At 42.3% G+C, this 15,880-nt stretch overlaps 1 protein-coding gene across 3 annotated transcripts in view; it reads left to right on the top strand.

Moving 5' to 3' along the window:
• NUBPL (NUBP iron-sulfur cluster assembly factor, mitochondrial) overlaps window positions 1-15,880 on the top strand; it is a 530,407-nt gene that overhangs the window by 502,732 nt on the left and 11,795 nt on the right. Inside the window, exon 21 of one of the 3 annotated variants that reach the window (XR_010839581.1) lies at window positions 4,484-4,625. The gene's annotated coding sequence lies outside the window, so the exon portion shown is untranslated. Of the gene's footprint in view, window positions 1-4,483; window positions 5,017-15,880 lie in introns of those variants that run through there. The other 2 variants (XR_010839583.1, XR_010839582.1) reach the window with 2 other exon arrangements.

Here is a 15,880-nt window from a genome sequence, read left to right as displayed (position 1 = left end):
GAAGTGTCCCTCTGCAGAAAGGAGGTCTGGTAATAAGAGGTTAGTTTTCAAAAGCCCAGAGAGGGTCTGTGTCCACATGTGGAGAATGTGACATTTCATCATTTCAGTCCTCATCTCCAGTTGACGTACCTTGGTGACTTCATTGCTCCCTAGATGATGACACATATATTAAGAGAAAAAGCATAAGAGAGGATGTTTGAGAATCATATGACTTATGAAACATCGTACACTTTTCCTGGATCTTAAATAAGAATCGAAGCTGGCAACATGTAACTTTATAGAAGATGTAGACTTATTTCTCTTTCATACTCTATGAAGTAGACTGCATGTGGTCCACCGTAAAATAACCCTTGAGAAGTAAAGATCCTGCATAATGAGAAACACAACAAGATAATAAGTGGATTTTGTTTGCATATTCCAGATTCCTCTGTGGTGTCAGCATTTTGAATTCCAACAAAATTCAACATTTCTGGGTATTGCGTGCTAAATGAGAAGGATTCTCTCTTGGGCCCTGGGAGTGTAAAAGATGAATCAGACATGTTCTCTGCTTTTGAGGCTCACAGCTGTGCCTGGGAGACTGCCTCTTGGAAAACCAGGATTTAAAATAATCAACACCACCATAGAGGTGTGTTTACATGCTATTGGAATCAGGAAAAGGGGTAGCTGATTTCACCCAGGCATAGGGGCATGGTGGTGGTGAGAGAAGGCGGAGACTGGCAGCTCCAGGGAAAGCTTCAGAGAAGAGGGGTCAGGTGAGTGGGGCTTGAAGGAGAAATGGGCATTTGCCAGGTGGTGATGAGGCAGGGAACAGAATTCCTAGCAGAGAACAGCATATATGTGGTCACAAAATTGTGAAAGAGAATGGAGAAAATCCAGCGTGTTGAGGCCTTAGTGGAAGGATGGTGGAGGGGACAGTATTAGCATCTAGAAGGCCTGATATACCAGGCTAAGAAATTGGAGCTTAACTCATAGGTAGAAAGAAAGCAATTTAGATTTTTAAGCAGGAAAGTAAAATAATCAGATTTATATGGGGACAGAACTCTAATGGCAGTATGGAAGATTCATAAATGTAGACAAATTCAACCAGGGATACCAATTAAGTGAATTGACTGAATACTTCACTATTAAGCATTCATTCATAAGATTTGAGAAATCAAGTTACTCCACAGCAAATTGAAGGCAAATAATAAATTTGAAGATTTTCACCAGGGAAAATGTTCATGATTTGCCCTATTTTGATACTCTGAGTGCTGGCTCCAACCACAGTTTCTACCTTTCTAAACAAGGAAGCATGAAATATTTTCTTACACCAGGCCACCATGTTTGTATGACATATTCTCACTGCCGAAGACACAGATGATTGAGTCAAAGATTCACTGTAGGCACCATAAAAAGCCATTGATAGCCTAGGTGGACTGGCTCTGGGTTCTGACCAGTGATGGGTGCCCTTTATTGGGTAAGGGCTACCTAACAGATCCTCTCAGGGTGTCTGAACACAGACATAGACAGAGACTTGCAGAAAACACAATGGTAAAGAAGCCAAGATACATAGAGAACAGCTCACACAAGTAGCGAGGAAGAAGAAACCAGGGGGTGCTGAGAAGAACAGAGAGGCCATCAGAAGCAGCAGGAAAGAAAGATGCGGGACCAGTGAGGAGGTGACTCTTGTGGGTTGGGGCAGCCAGAGTCCCTGCTGAGAGGTACTCCTGAGCTTCCAGGAATACTGCCCCCAATTTGAGTCCTTCTCATCACCTATGTGATGTTCTAGCTCAGGTTTTTTCCTGCTCTTTCTTGTCTCCTTGTATCTCTTTACAAAATTCAAATTAACTGAAATAACTTGTATAGGTCTCTGTTTCTTTCAAACTGAAGGAAACTTTCACATCTCACTGAGTGAGATGGTGGCATTTCTTCACAGTTAATAATGAAAACACCGTTTGCTGATGGCTCACTAAGTGCTGGGCACTGTGACAGGAGTTGTGCGTGCATGATCTTGATTGAACCCCATGACAAACCCGTGAGACAGATTCTTCCATTATCCCCATTTTACAGAGGAGGAAAGCGTCTCAAAGGTGACATAATGTGCCCCTGTCTACATGACTAGTGAGTGGTAGAACTGGGGTCTGTATTCAGGTCCGTTGGGCTCTAGAACTGGCATTCTTGACAACTGTACCTTTGTGGCAGAGATGGCTGGCGGCTCCCGCCACTTTATATTCCACATTTCCTGACCTCCTTGTCTGGGGGAGGGGAGCCATGTGACGCGTTCTTGTCAGTGGAGTATGAACTTTGGTTTTGAGTGTCACCTGTGGGCAGAGAGAACCTTCTGCACCCTCTCCTCTTCTGCCAGCTGAATGCAGATGACAGACGGGGCTCCAGGGGACAACAGAGCCACGGTGTGGAAGAGCCCAGGTCCCTAAGTCATAACATGGAAGAAAATTGCTGAACCGAAACCCTTGTATTATTGCATAAGCAGGAAATAAACTGAGACTTTGGGGTCTGTTTGTTTCCACAGTCTAACAGCCGCTGCCTCGCCTTCTTGCTTTAGGGGTCAAGAGCAGGGCCGTAAGCTTAAAGCTTGAACCTCTCGTGCCCTGGTAGGTTACCCAGCATTGCTAAAGGAGTGTGGTAACAACCTCAGATTGCACTGCTTTCCCACACCAAGAGTAGCTCCCTCTTTTTATTCAGCATAACAGGAAAACCAGAAGGTGTTAAAAACACGGAGTATGTTTGTAAACACATTGTTCTTATGCCTTCTCAAAATCCTTGAAAACTCAGGAAGAAAAAAACAACAGAGCTTTGAGTCTTGGAGCACCTCTCATCTGTTAGAGGCCTCCATTCTAGTCCAACTTATATTTAGATGTCACTCCCTCTTTTACACTTCCGCCTGCTAGATCGCAGCCACCTTTGGTGTGAAACCTGGCACCTGTTTGATGGGCTCACAAGAGACGACACAGCTGTTTTCATAGTAAGCAAAAGAGTACTGGACCTGGGGGACTTCCCTGGTGGCGCGGTGGTTAAGAATCCTCCTGCCAATGCAGGGGACACAGGTTTGAGCCCTGGTCCGGGAAGATCCCACCTGCTGCAGAGAAACTAAGCCCATGCGCCACAACTACTGAGCCAGCGCTGTAGAGCCCACGAGCCACAAGTACTGAAGCCCACGCACCTAGAGCCCGTGGTCCGCAACAAGAGAAGCCACTGCAATGAGAAGCCCGCGCACCACAATGAAAAGCCCACGCACGGCAACGAACACTAGCCCCCGCTTGCCGCAACTAGAGAAAGCCCGCGTGCAGCAATGAAGACCAACGCAGCCAAAAATAAATAAATTAATTAATTAAAGAAAAAAAATGAGTAACACACCTGGGAAGAGGCAGCATGACTGGAAAGGAAGAAATCTAGGAATGTGGAGAGTTCGCCTATACTCCTACCCAGTTGTGGACTATACCACTGATATGGGTGCCTGGGATCCACCCCACAGGGACACTCAAGGGAGACATACAGACTGCACCTCAGAGTTATCTGCCTGGGCGGGTAGAAAGGGAAAGCACTTACCCATGAGTGACCATCCCCCATTGGTCAAGGGCCGCTCAGTGGGGTGTTAAGCCCTGAGAACTTCCAGGTTACACATTCCTGGGGGCCAGTTCCAATAGGTATACCATGCTCAGGTGTCAAAAGCAGCCCCACTGAGAGGAGAGAGGCTGTGAGGTGAGGCACCAGCAGTGTCTGATACAGACCTCAGTGTTAGACAATGCAGGTGGGATTTGAATCCAGTACCTTCTAATTCCAGAGTACAATGTCACTGCCCACACACTGTCCTAGGTGAGAGAATGCAGGCCTGGAACTTGGAACATTTGCTTCTAGCTCTGGAATTGCTGCTCCTGGCTACTTCACTTAGGCAAACCCTTTAATATCTAGACCTCAGTTTCTTTACCTCTAAAATTGGGATACTGGGCTTCCCTGGTGGCGCGGTGATTGAGAATCTGCCTGCTGATGCAGGGGACACGGGTTCATGCCCCGGTCCGGGAAGATCCCGCATGCCGTGGAGCGGCTGGGCCCGTGAGCCATGGCCGCTGAGCCTGCGCGTCCGGAGCCTGTGCTCCGCAACGGGAGAGGCCACAACAGTGAGAGGCCCGCGTACCACAAAAATAAATAAATAAATAAATAGATAAATAAGTAAAATAGGGATACTGAACTAATTCATTATTTCCCAAAGTGTGTTCAATGTTACAGTAATGTTGCAGAATATTAATTAACAGGTATAGTTGAGAAGAGGGGGTTTTGCGGCCAGATAAGATTGGTAAATGGAGCCAAACAAAGTTATGCAAAATTCTTCCCTGAAGGCTATTTCAGAGTCTTTACAATATATATTACATAAGCTTCTTTATTTGAGAAACATTTCCGAGAACTAGGTTGGTTTTTATGCTGATATTTATTGAGCACTTACTATTCGCCAGGAATCATGCCAAGAACTTCTCTTGTATTCTTTCAGCCATTCATTTCTTCAGAACAACGTTGGCGAGCTCCTGCTACGTGACCACATTGTTCCTGGCACTGGATATACCTCCATGAACAAGATAAAGTCCCTGATTTTTACTTGGGAGTAAGGTAAAGAGAAGACAGAAAAGAAACAGGTAAACAAATACGTGAACAAAAAAATCAGCATGCCTCATCTCATATTCTCAACTAGTGCAACAGGGACTATTTTTATCATGTCCGTTTTATAAATAACGAGACCAAGGATAAGAGAAGCTAACATTTAAATTTATAGGGGTGGAAATACCAGAACTAGGACTATATCTGCATTAGAGTCTGCTTTAAAAATGTTGTTGGGGGCTTCCCTGGTGGCGCAGTGGTTGAGAGTCCGCCTGGCGATGCAGGAGACGCAGGTTCGTGCCTCGGTCCGGGTAGATCCCACACGCCGCGGAGCAGCTGGGCCCGTGAGCCATGACCGCTGAGCCTGAGCGTCCAGAGCCTGTGCTCCGCAACGGGAGAGGCCACAACAGTGAGAGGCCCGCGTACCACACACACAAAAAAAATATATATATATATATATATATTGTTGGCATCAGGTGAACAGCACTGGATTAATCAGTATCCTGAGTCCAATACACTCCTTGTCATAATCCACATATAGCTCATGCCCATACCTACTGAGGTTGCCACCACTGCGCTGTGTGGTCTTGTCCACCATCCTCAAGGTCAGTGTTCTGCAAAACACCATTTTGAGAAACAATGCACCAGATAGTCTGGAAGGAGAACCTCTGGACCTAAAGAGATGAGCAGCAGCAAAAGATTTTGCTCATATACCCAAGTAGAGATTTGGAACTCAAATGAATGAGAAGTGACAGTTTTGCAAAATACTGCATAGTGTCTTGTGAGTTATGTCTTTCAACAGTTCACATTATTATTCTCTTCTTACCGTAACAAATTTTTTCTCTATAAAAAGTAAATGATGTTTGTGGAAGTTCTTGCATCTTTAATAATCTAAGGAGTGACTTGTCAGTGATAAGCTGATTTTTAAAACATATACTTCCTCTTGACACTTTACTCTGAAGAAAATAAAAAATCCAGGGCCTGATTTTAATGATCCTTTGGTCTGTGATATCACTAGCAGAAAAAAATAAAATAGGGAAAGGAGGATTATATTTTCTGTGCATGGCCTACTGAAATGGTCAGGATTGTTGAATGTTAGATACAATGAAATATCCTTTGAAGATATGAACTGTTCATATGTAGATAACATTTCCTTAAATGCTTTGCTATTTTTACCATTGAAAGACTCCTCTTAAAGCTCAATCTAGATCTAATCTGACTTTAAAATTTCCCAGATGAAAAGAGCTTGAGAGAGTTATAATTTATATAAAATCCCCTCAGTAGATGGAAACATCACTTATACAGAGCATTGTGTTTAAACAATTGAGTGACCAGATTTGAAAAATGAAAAAAGGAAACATTGTTCTTCCTGGAGATTTGCACAGTAAAGAGTTACAAACATAAAAACAACACAGGATAATCTTAGAATGAGGAGACCTCAGTCATCTGAGGCCTTTAGGCCACATTGGCACTGGATCTGAAAACTGTAGCAAAATAGTTTCCTTTGCTTCCACTGGTTGACATTCAGCTGGGCCATGTTCTTTGGATGTGCATTAGGGAAAAGAACAGGAACAGGAAAAGGTACAAGAGAGTCAATGCAGTGATCATTCACCACACAGCATATGGTTTTAAAAGTATATCATCTTATTTAACAGGGTTGAGGCAGGGATCACAGATCTTTGACTTCTGACAGAGACACAGTGAAGGTGACTTAGAATGGGTTAGAGGCCGTGCTGGGAGAATGTCAAAAGCCTCAACATTTTTATGTTGGGGCAAGCCTCAAAACCTAGTTCTCCAATTCCCTATAAGAAAATACGGTCATCTGTGTCCAACCTTCCTAGAACAACCAAGGTTTCATCAAATGTGAAGTAATTATATAATATTCAAGTAGATGATCAAGGGAAATGCATCCACTATTCTAAACAGGTCATAGCAGAAAACTAATTACAGATGATTGAAAAAAGAAAAGGGCAGGGTATGTGGATAATGAGACAGAAAAACATATTACAAAGCAAAGTCCATCTCATTTGGTCTTTGAAATTTGATTCAGGATTCCTGAGTCCTCGTTAAGAGGAAGTAAGTGTTAAAGCTGTAATTCTCATCTTGCACAGAAGGAGTCCATTTGCCACCTCTACAAGAATTCTTTGGATACTCATGCAAAGTCAGAAAGAAGAGGACAAACTTTTGCAAAGGAAACACTTGCCTATCTTACTAGAATAAAATCAGAGTTAGAACTTCTTTCTAGCAATGACTGGGATAGTAAAGTTCTGGTGTTCTCTGTTTTAGAGGGGATTTAGCCCAACTAGTCGCCCTGCGCTTTGATCCTTTCTACCTCATCATCACCAAGCTTAGATACCCCCAGGGTCAGAAACCTACCTCTGGTCTGACACAGCCTACATTTTTATGAGGATGACACAAACAGAACACGACCTACTCTGAAAGTCCAAAGGTGGTCATTAGAAGGAACTACTCGTGATAGGTATGGGTGGCTATTTTTTTCCCTTCATTAATTCATGAAACCTATGCTGAGCAATTTCCATGTCTCTGCTAGGCCTTGGGAACACCAAAGCGAATTACACCTTGTTTTTTGAGAGCTTTCAGTTTAGTGTGTGTGTGTGTGTGTGTGTGTGTGTGTGATAGATAGGATAGATCAGTCGCAGGAAACTACAGTATGGTAGTTAATGGGGGAGATACATGGTCTAGGAGCACAGAGAAGAGATGCTTAAGAAAACCTTGGGAAGTTAGTGACACCTTCTACAAGTTGGCAAACAATAACCATTAAAAGGGGATTATGAAAATTGAGTAAAAATTTCCCATATGCATGCTCTTCTCTTGGTATCCAAGCACACAGAAACCCCTTTTATTTATTTTAATTTTATTGAAGTATAGTTGATTTACAATGTTGTGTTTAATTTCTGCTGTACAGCAAAATGACTCAGTTATACATATATATATTCTTTTTCATATTCTTTTCCATTATGGTTTATCACACGATATTGAATATAGTTCCCTGTGCCATACAGTAGGACCTTGTTTATCCTATACATGGTAGTTTGCATCTGCTAATCCCAAATTCCCAATCCTTCCCTCCCCTAGCCGACCATCCCTTGGCAACCACAAGTCTGTTCTCTATGTTTGTGAGTCTGTTTTTCTTTTTAATAAATTTATTTATTTTATTTATTTATCTTTGGCTGTGTTGGTTCTTTGTTGCTGTGTGCGGGCTTTCTCTAGTTGCAGTGCGTGGGCTTCTCATTGTGGTGGCTTCTCTTGTTGCGGAGCACAGGCTCTAGACATGCAGGCTTCAGCAGTTGTGGCTTGCAGGCTCTGGAGCGCAGGCTCAGTAGCTGTGGCGCTTGGGCTTAGCTGCTCCTTGGCATGTGGGATCTTCCTGGACCAGAGCTTGAATCCGTGTCCCCTGCATTGGTAGGCAGATTCTTAACCACTGCGCCACCAGGGAAGCCCTGTGAGTCTGTTTTTGTGTGGTAAGTATGTTCATTTGTGTCATATTTTAGATTCCACATATAAGTTATATCATATAGTATTTGTCTTTCTGACTAAACTTCACTTAGTATTATAAGCTCCAGGTCCATCCATGTTGCTGCAAATGGCATTATTTCATTCTTTTTTATGGCTGAGTAATATTCCATTGTGTATGTATACCACATCTTCTTTATCCATTCATCTGTCAATGGACATTTAGGTTGATTCCATGTCTTGGCTATTGTAAATAGTGCTGTTATGAACATAGGGGTGAATGTATCTTTTCAAATTATAGTTTTGTCTGGGTATATGCCCAGGAGTGGGATTGCTGGATCATATGACAGCTCTATTTTTAGTTTTTTGAGGAACCTCCATACTGTTTTCCATAGTGGTTGCACCAGTTTACATTCCCAGCAACAGTGTAGTAGGGTTACCTTTTCTCCATACCCTCTCCAGCATTTATATATATTATTTGTACTTTTTAATGATGGCCATTCTGACCAGTATGAGGTGGTACTCATTGCTATTTTGATTTGCATTTCTCTAATAATTAGCCATGATGGGCATTTTTTCATGTACCTACTGGCCATCTGTATGTCTTCTTTGGAGAAATGTCTATTTAGGTCTTCTGCCCATTTTTTGATTGGATTTTTTTTTTTTTTTTTTTTTTTTTTTTTTTGCGGTACGCCGGCCTCTCACTGTTGTAGCTTCTCCCATTGCGGAGCACAGGCTCCGGACACACAGGCTCAGCGGCCACGGCTCACGGGCCCAGCCGCTCCGTGGCACTTGGGATCTTCCCGGACCGGGGCACGAACCCGTGTCCCCTGCATCGGCAGGCAGACTCTCAACCACTGCGCCACCAGGGAAGCCCGGATTGTTTGTTTTTTGTTATTGAATTGTAGGAGCTATTTGTATATTTTAGAAATTAAGCCCTTGTTGGTTACATCATTTGCAAATATTTTCTCCCAGTCCATAGCTTCTCTTTTCGTTTTGTTTATGGTTTCCTTTGCTATGCAAAAGCTTATAAGTTGATTAGGTCCCATTTGTTTATTTTTGCTTTTATTCCTATTGCCTTAGGAGATGAAACCACTTTCAGAAGTCTACCATATTTCTTTTCCTTGAATGCTGTCACCTTGTGCTGTGGTGGGTTGAACAGCTCTGAGGACCTATCGGTGCCCTGTTAATGAATGAATGTTTGTGTTCCCTCAAAATTTATACGTTGAAGCTGCACCCCACATTGTGATGGTACTAGGAGGTTGGGCCTTTGGAAGGCTATTAGGATTAGATGAGGTCCTAAGGATGGAGCTTTCATGAATGGGATTAGTGCCCTTAGAAGAGTCATTAGAGAGACGGCCTCGTCTACTCTCGGCCATGGGAGGATACTACGAGAAGGTAGCTGTCTGCAACATGGAAGAGATTTCTCATGAGAATCTTACCATGCCCACATCCTGATCCTGGACTTGCAGCTTCCAGAACAGTGAGAAATAAATTTCTGTTGTATATAGGCCCCCCAGTCTATGGTATTTTGTTATAGCAGCCTGAGCTGAATATGACATGGCCCCTTGCTTACCTTCATTTAGTCTTACAGGTCACATTGGTTACATTCTGTCTGAATCCTTTTCCAGGCTTGGTACAAAGGCAGTGCTGGGCACAGGTCCAGATAAAGAGCTTGGCCTTCATCATTGTATTTTAACCAAAGCACAGTGTCAGCTTTGTCTCTTTTATTATGCTGATAGCCTGCACTAATCAAATTTAACATTTTGCCCTTCTATTCATTTTCTATAGCTATCATTCCTTTGATACTTCATTACTTACTTTTTCAGAGGAAATAGTTTTTGTCCAATGTGGCAGGGGTATGCTGGAGAAGAAGCTGATTGCAAAAGATTTATCTAAGTAGAGAGTCACATAAAACCAGTTACTATCAGTTCAATAAAAAATTGTGTCTATTATGTGCCAAGTATAGGCAACTTAAATTTGGGGTATATAACTTGACATATATGCAAATAAATTAATGGATGGATGGATGGATGGATATGGTTGGAAGAACAGTGAAACTGATAAGGCAGGTGCCTCTGTCCCCTAGAATATCACCAAAAGGAAAACAGTTCACACTCCTAGTGGGATATATGCCATAATTACAGCTGCCATGCTGTCTAAACCAAGACTGCCAAGTACCGGCATCCTTGTGTAGATAAACTGACAGAATATTTGAAACTGAGATTGCCAGAGAGCTAGAACTTAAGTTCACTCTATGTATAACACAAGACAAAAATAAAATCGTAAAAGAACAGATCAATTCTGACCAGGAAAAGAGGGATATTTACACAAAGGAGTTGATATATGGGTTGGCTGTGAGGGGCGAGCAGGGTTATTCCATCAGGCAACCAAGAAGGGCAAAGTACTGAGGCAAAAAGAACACTGTGCAAAGGGCACAGGGCTGGGTAAGCTGTTATCCAGTGGGCCCGGAGGGTTGGGGCTCTGCCCTGAGGTGCTGGGAGATGGAGCCTGAGAGAGGAACTAGGGTTGCTGGTGAAGGGGTTTTTTGCTCCATAGGAAATGATGAGACAAAGATGAAGTGACACTTTAAACCTAAAATGGGAAGGAGGACAAGGGAGTCTGACAACACATCTTGAGCTCCAGAAGGCCAAAAACCATGTCTCCTACCTAGTTCAACAGAATTCCACCAGTAAACATTAGAGCTTAAAGGAAGATTAGAAGTGTCCATCAACAGATGAATGGATAAAGAAGATGTGGCACATATATACAATGGCATATTACTCAGCCATAAAAAGAAACGAAACTGAATTATTTATAGTGAGGTGGATGGACCTAGAGACTGTCATACAGAGTGAAGTAAGTCAGAAAGAGAAAAATAAATACAGTAAGCTAACACATATATATGGAATCTAAAAAAAAAAAAAAGGTTCTGATGAACCTAGGGCCAGGAGAGGAATAAAGACACAGACATAGAGAATGGACTTGAGGACACAGGGAAAGAGAAGGGTAAACTGGGACGAAGTGAGAGAGTGGCCTGGACATATATACACTACGAAATGTAAAATAGATAGCTAGTGGGAAGCAGCCACATAGCACAGGGAGATCAGCTCGGTGCTTTGTGACCACCTAGAGGGATGGGATAGGGAGGGTGGGAGGGAGACGCAAAAGGGAGGAGATATGAGGATATATGTATATGTATAGCTGACTCATTTTGTTATAAAGCAGAAACTAACACACTATTGTAAAGCAATTATACTCCAATAAAGATGTTAAAAAAATAATAAAATAAAATAAAATAGTGAATCAAAAAAAGGAAGATTAGAAGATCTCTAGCATCTAGCCCACCAGCCCTCATCTCCAAATGAGAAAACCCAATGACTTAAATGACTCACATAACTACTCAAATGACTGATTTACTACTTAGTGATAAAATCAAATTTCTGCTTTGCCCTTACTATCTCTGGCTTTAGGCAAATTACTTAACCTATCCAAGTCTTAGTTTCCTCGCCCATAAATGCATGGTTGTTGTGATGATTCAGTGATAATATATGTAAAGTGCTTAGTAACATGCCTGATATGTAGGAAGAACTCAATATTAACAGAAATTATTATGAACAACAAAAATAATAACTACAATATTATCGAAGTTCCCTGGTTCTGTCCAATGCTCATTGGCCAGTAGGGCCCAATGCTGGCTGATCATCTTAGTCACCTGGGGTGTTTTAGACAGTCATAAATATTCTGGCCTACCCCAAGCCTACTGAATATGAATCTTGAGATGATTGGGGAACCTGAGCTTTTGAAAAGCTCCCTAAATGTTCCTGACAATAAGACTAGGATTAGAAACAATTGTCCATATTTACTGCTGTTCAAATACTGCTTTATTTTCTTAGTCTTCAGATAAGAACATGGAATTATCTTTCATGGTTCAGTCCTTTAAAGGTAGGTGTAGGAGCAGGGGGTTGGGGGAGGGGTATTGCACATAATGCTGTGTTCCCAGGAGGTTAGAAACACACATCTCTGCTCCCAAGAAAGGAGGGATTGGACCGCAAGATTGGAAATGGGATATCTATCACTGGTGGAAATGATTAATTATGCCCAGTTTTGCACATACATTAGCATGCTTCCTAATATAGCATATGCAAATACAACTTTAATAGCATGACTTGTTTGCCAATGTTGAATGCTAACCGTAAATAATTTCTATTTTTTGTAGTGTTTAGGAAACTTCAATATGGCACTTGCTGGCAGACAGTCGCTGTCTCCTGGATTTAGCAACATATTAAGTAATCATTACAGAAACATTTTTTCACTTACTACTAACAAAAGACGTCTAGACAACTTGTGGTTGTCTATGGAAACAGAAGATAGGTAAAGCAGAAATAATTTAAATTTATGAAAAAAATTTAAAATATGGCCTATAGTTTCCTTTTTTTTTTTTTCCTTACTAAGTTTTGGCTAGTACAGAGCAAAATAGGCCATTAGACATTTCACCCCTTCTTTTAGGATCCTAGTTAGTTTTTCTGATGTCATCAACAGCCAACATAAGGTGGGCACTGGAATAGAGAGAGAAAATACCCAGGCGCCCTGCTAGCCAGTACCTGGAAATATTAATCCCTGAATAACTACCTATTAATGTCTCCCTTTCCCTGACTTCCTCTCCCCCATGCCATCCCCCAACACCCAGTGCATTGTTCTTAGTCTGTATAGGAATCATAGAAACTCTGGTTTGACCTGCAGATTCCTGGGACCCCACTTTCAGAGTTTTTGATACAGTATATCTAGGGGGTGGGCCTAGAAATCTGCAATAATAACAATACCCTGCCTCCCCAACCAGCCCTGTGATTTTGATATGGATGATCCTCAGGACATACTTTGATAAGCACTGCCCTGGGTAATGTAGAGCTTTGAAACTCAGGAGTTCCTGGGCCAGTAGCATCAACATCACCTGGGAGTTCATTAGAAATGAAGAATCTCTGGACCCAGTCCAGGCCTACTCAATCAGAATCTGCATTTCAACAAGATCCCAAGGTGATTCATAGGCACATTTAAGTTTAAAAAGCATTGGTCTAGAGGAGGCATCCTCTTCCCTCTTTGTATGTATGAACCTATTTGTTTTACTGACAGTCTTCCTCTCCTAAATTACCTGGGATTGCTGGGTTCTCAAGGTGGATCCCCAGACCTGCTGAGTCAGAAACTCTGTGGGGAGGGCCCAGCAGCGTGTGTTCTAGCAAGCCCTCTGGTAGAGGTCCAGGTGATTTTGATGCATGCCGAAGTTCGAGAACCACTGGCATAGTTGATGTTATTGGTCTACATTTTAAAATGAAGTTCACCGGAATACACAGTGTCTTCAGTTGTGTGTAACAAATAGGCCAGTGTCAGCTGAGGTAGAGCACATCTCACAGACTTTTGCTTTGCATTGTCAATACCCCAGAATCAGTCAATCCTGCAGTGTCTCCTACCTCCTGCTTCACTGGTGAAGAGGATGCTTCAACTAACGCAAGTGTTGGAGGCGATCATCTCCTGTAGTAATTAGTGAAATGCCAGGATCTGCGAGCACCCTCGGCAGCTAAGCGGTATAAATGGTATCAAGGGATGAGTGGCTCACACCGTTTGAGTTTCAAATGAAAATTAACTCCCTGATCCAAATACCTTGGAGATTACAAATTAGTATTCTCCACTTTCTGGTGACTGACCCAACTGGAACAACCTGAGTAAAAATACCAAGGTTAGATGATGCTCAAAATAGAGCCCCTGGGGCTTCCCTGGTGGCGCAGTGGTTGGGAGTCCGCCTGCCGATGCAGGGGACACGGGTTCGTGCCCCGGTCCGGGAAGATCCCACATGCCGCAGAGCGGTTGGGCCCGTGAGCCATGGCCGCTGAGCCTGCGCGTCCGGAGCCTGTGCTCCACAACCAGAGAGGTCACAACAGTGAGAGCCCCACATACCGCAAAAAAAAAAAAAAAAAAAAATAGAGCCCCTGAATGTGAGGTGGGGGCATGATGTGGAGGAAAGGTCAGGGATAATATGATTGGACCATGGAGCAAGTCAATTTTAGCTGAATACATCCACCTTCCTTTCACTCTTGTTTGGACTTTCCAACAGATTATTATACTCAATGCCTAACCTAATATCAACTAGCTCTGAATTAGAGGCTTTTGTTTCTCTCTCAGCTTCTCGCTCTATGTCATCTGTCTTGGGCTCTCTTCTCTGTCTCTCTCCGTGTCTCTGGGTCTCTTCCTCTGTCTGTATCTCTTCATCACACTCTATTTCTTTCTGTCTCTGACTCTCGCTACCTTCCCATCTCAATCTCTTTAATGAAAAGATGGAGCATACCTCCCAGGGGATTGTGGGAGGGGGAGGGAATTTCAATATGAGCAAAAGCAAAGAGGCTGCCAATAGGTTTTTGTTGGTACTGTTGATTATTTTTTCTGATGTTGGAGAGCTGCGTGTTATCCTGATATCTCTGCTCCTTTTTTTTTTTTTTTAAATTTGGAAGTGTTTGCTATAGATTATTATCATGCTATTTCTCCATGGGACTAGAGTACTAGTTTATCAAAATGTCAGTATAAAGACCAAAAGTCAAGCAAATTTGCTACAATAAGGAGAGGCTGTAAATTTAATGTCCGTTAAGAAATCCTCTCAAATTCAAAGTGCAAGTCTAGCTGAAAGCATTTTTTAATAATTGTGACTGAATGAATGTGAGGTTAGCCCAGTGTGTGTGCACTTTGATCTTGTGCCTTGTTAAATTTCTCTGTTTTAATAATAGGGGCCATTATTTATGCTATGATTACAGGAGCTATGCTATCAGGGAATGCCAAAAATATAAAATCAGGTTCATTTTGCTAATTCATTTGTTGAAACTCATATCTATCCCCCTTTTATTCTTTTTGAATGTTAATAATGATGCACCCAGGAATAACTTTCTTCTTCAAGTCTTAATTACAGTTTGAGTGAAATAGTGAACTGTTTTAACATTGAAAATACTTGGCAAATAAGCCTGATAAGAGAAATTTTTATAAAAGTTCTCATTGTGTCCTGGATATAGGCACAAAGAGATGAAGCATGTGGAGAAAGACCTTTACCTCCTTGGAATTTTAAGTCTTTCTGTAATACACAAAGCAGGCATAGAATAGCAGTCCCCAACCTTTTTGGCACCAGGGACCAGTTTCGCGGAAGACAATTTTTCCAGGGAGGGGGGTGGTGTGGAGTTCAGGTGGTAATGTGAGCCGTGGGGAGCGATGGGGAGCGGCAGATAAAGCCTTGCTGTGCGGCCTGGTTCGTAACAGACCATGGACTGGTACCGGTCCGCAGCCCAGGGGTTGGAGACCCCTGTCGTAGAAGACCAAAAAAAAAAAAAGACTTCCTCATATCTAATTATCAAAAAGCAATTTATCTTTCTTGAGTATTTCAATGAACACATCTGAACACATCCCTGAAACCACTTTCTCAGTTTGCTCTCCTGTCTGATGTGTGGATTTGTGTGTGTGTGTGTGTGTGTGTGTGTGTGTGTGATCATTTGGAGAAACCTCTTAGCATATGGTGGAAGAAATGCTGTTTTGTTAATTTTATGTTTTATTTCTTAATAGCCTACTTCTCTGCAGCAGCTTTAGTGGAATGGTTTAAGCTCAGTCTGACTTTTTTGAGAGTCATTTACTCTGTGACAGTGACACAGCTGAGTTAGAGCCAAGATGTTTACATGATTGAGGTGTGTGCATCAGCTTCAGCTTTTGCCACTTTTACAGAGAGCTTACAAATTGTAGGCGCTCAGAATAAGTGGCATCATTAGTGGGCACAAAATGCCCTAAGTGTATGGGA

Source organism: Kogia breviceps, chromosome 3 (genome assembly GCF_026419965.1).
Source record: "Kogia breviceps isolate mKogBre1 chromosome 3, mKogBre1 haplotype 1, whole genome shotgun sequence".
NCBI lineage: Eukaryota > Metazoa > Chordata > Mammalia > Artiodactyla > Physeteridae > Kogia > Kogia breviceps.
Note: the sequence above shows the minus strand (reverse complement) of the source record. Positions and strands in the feature narration are given on the sequence as shown.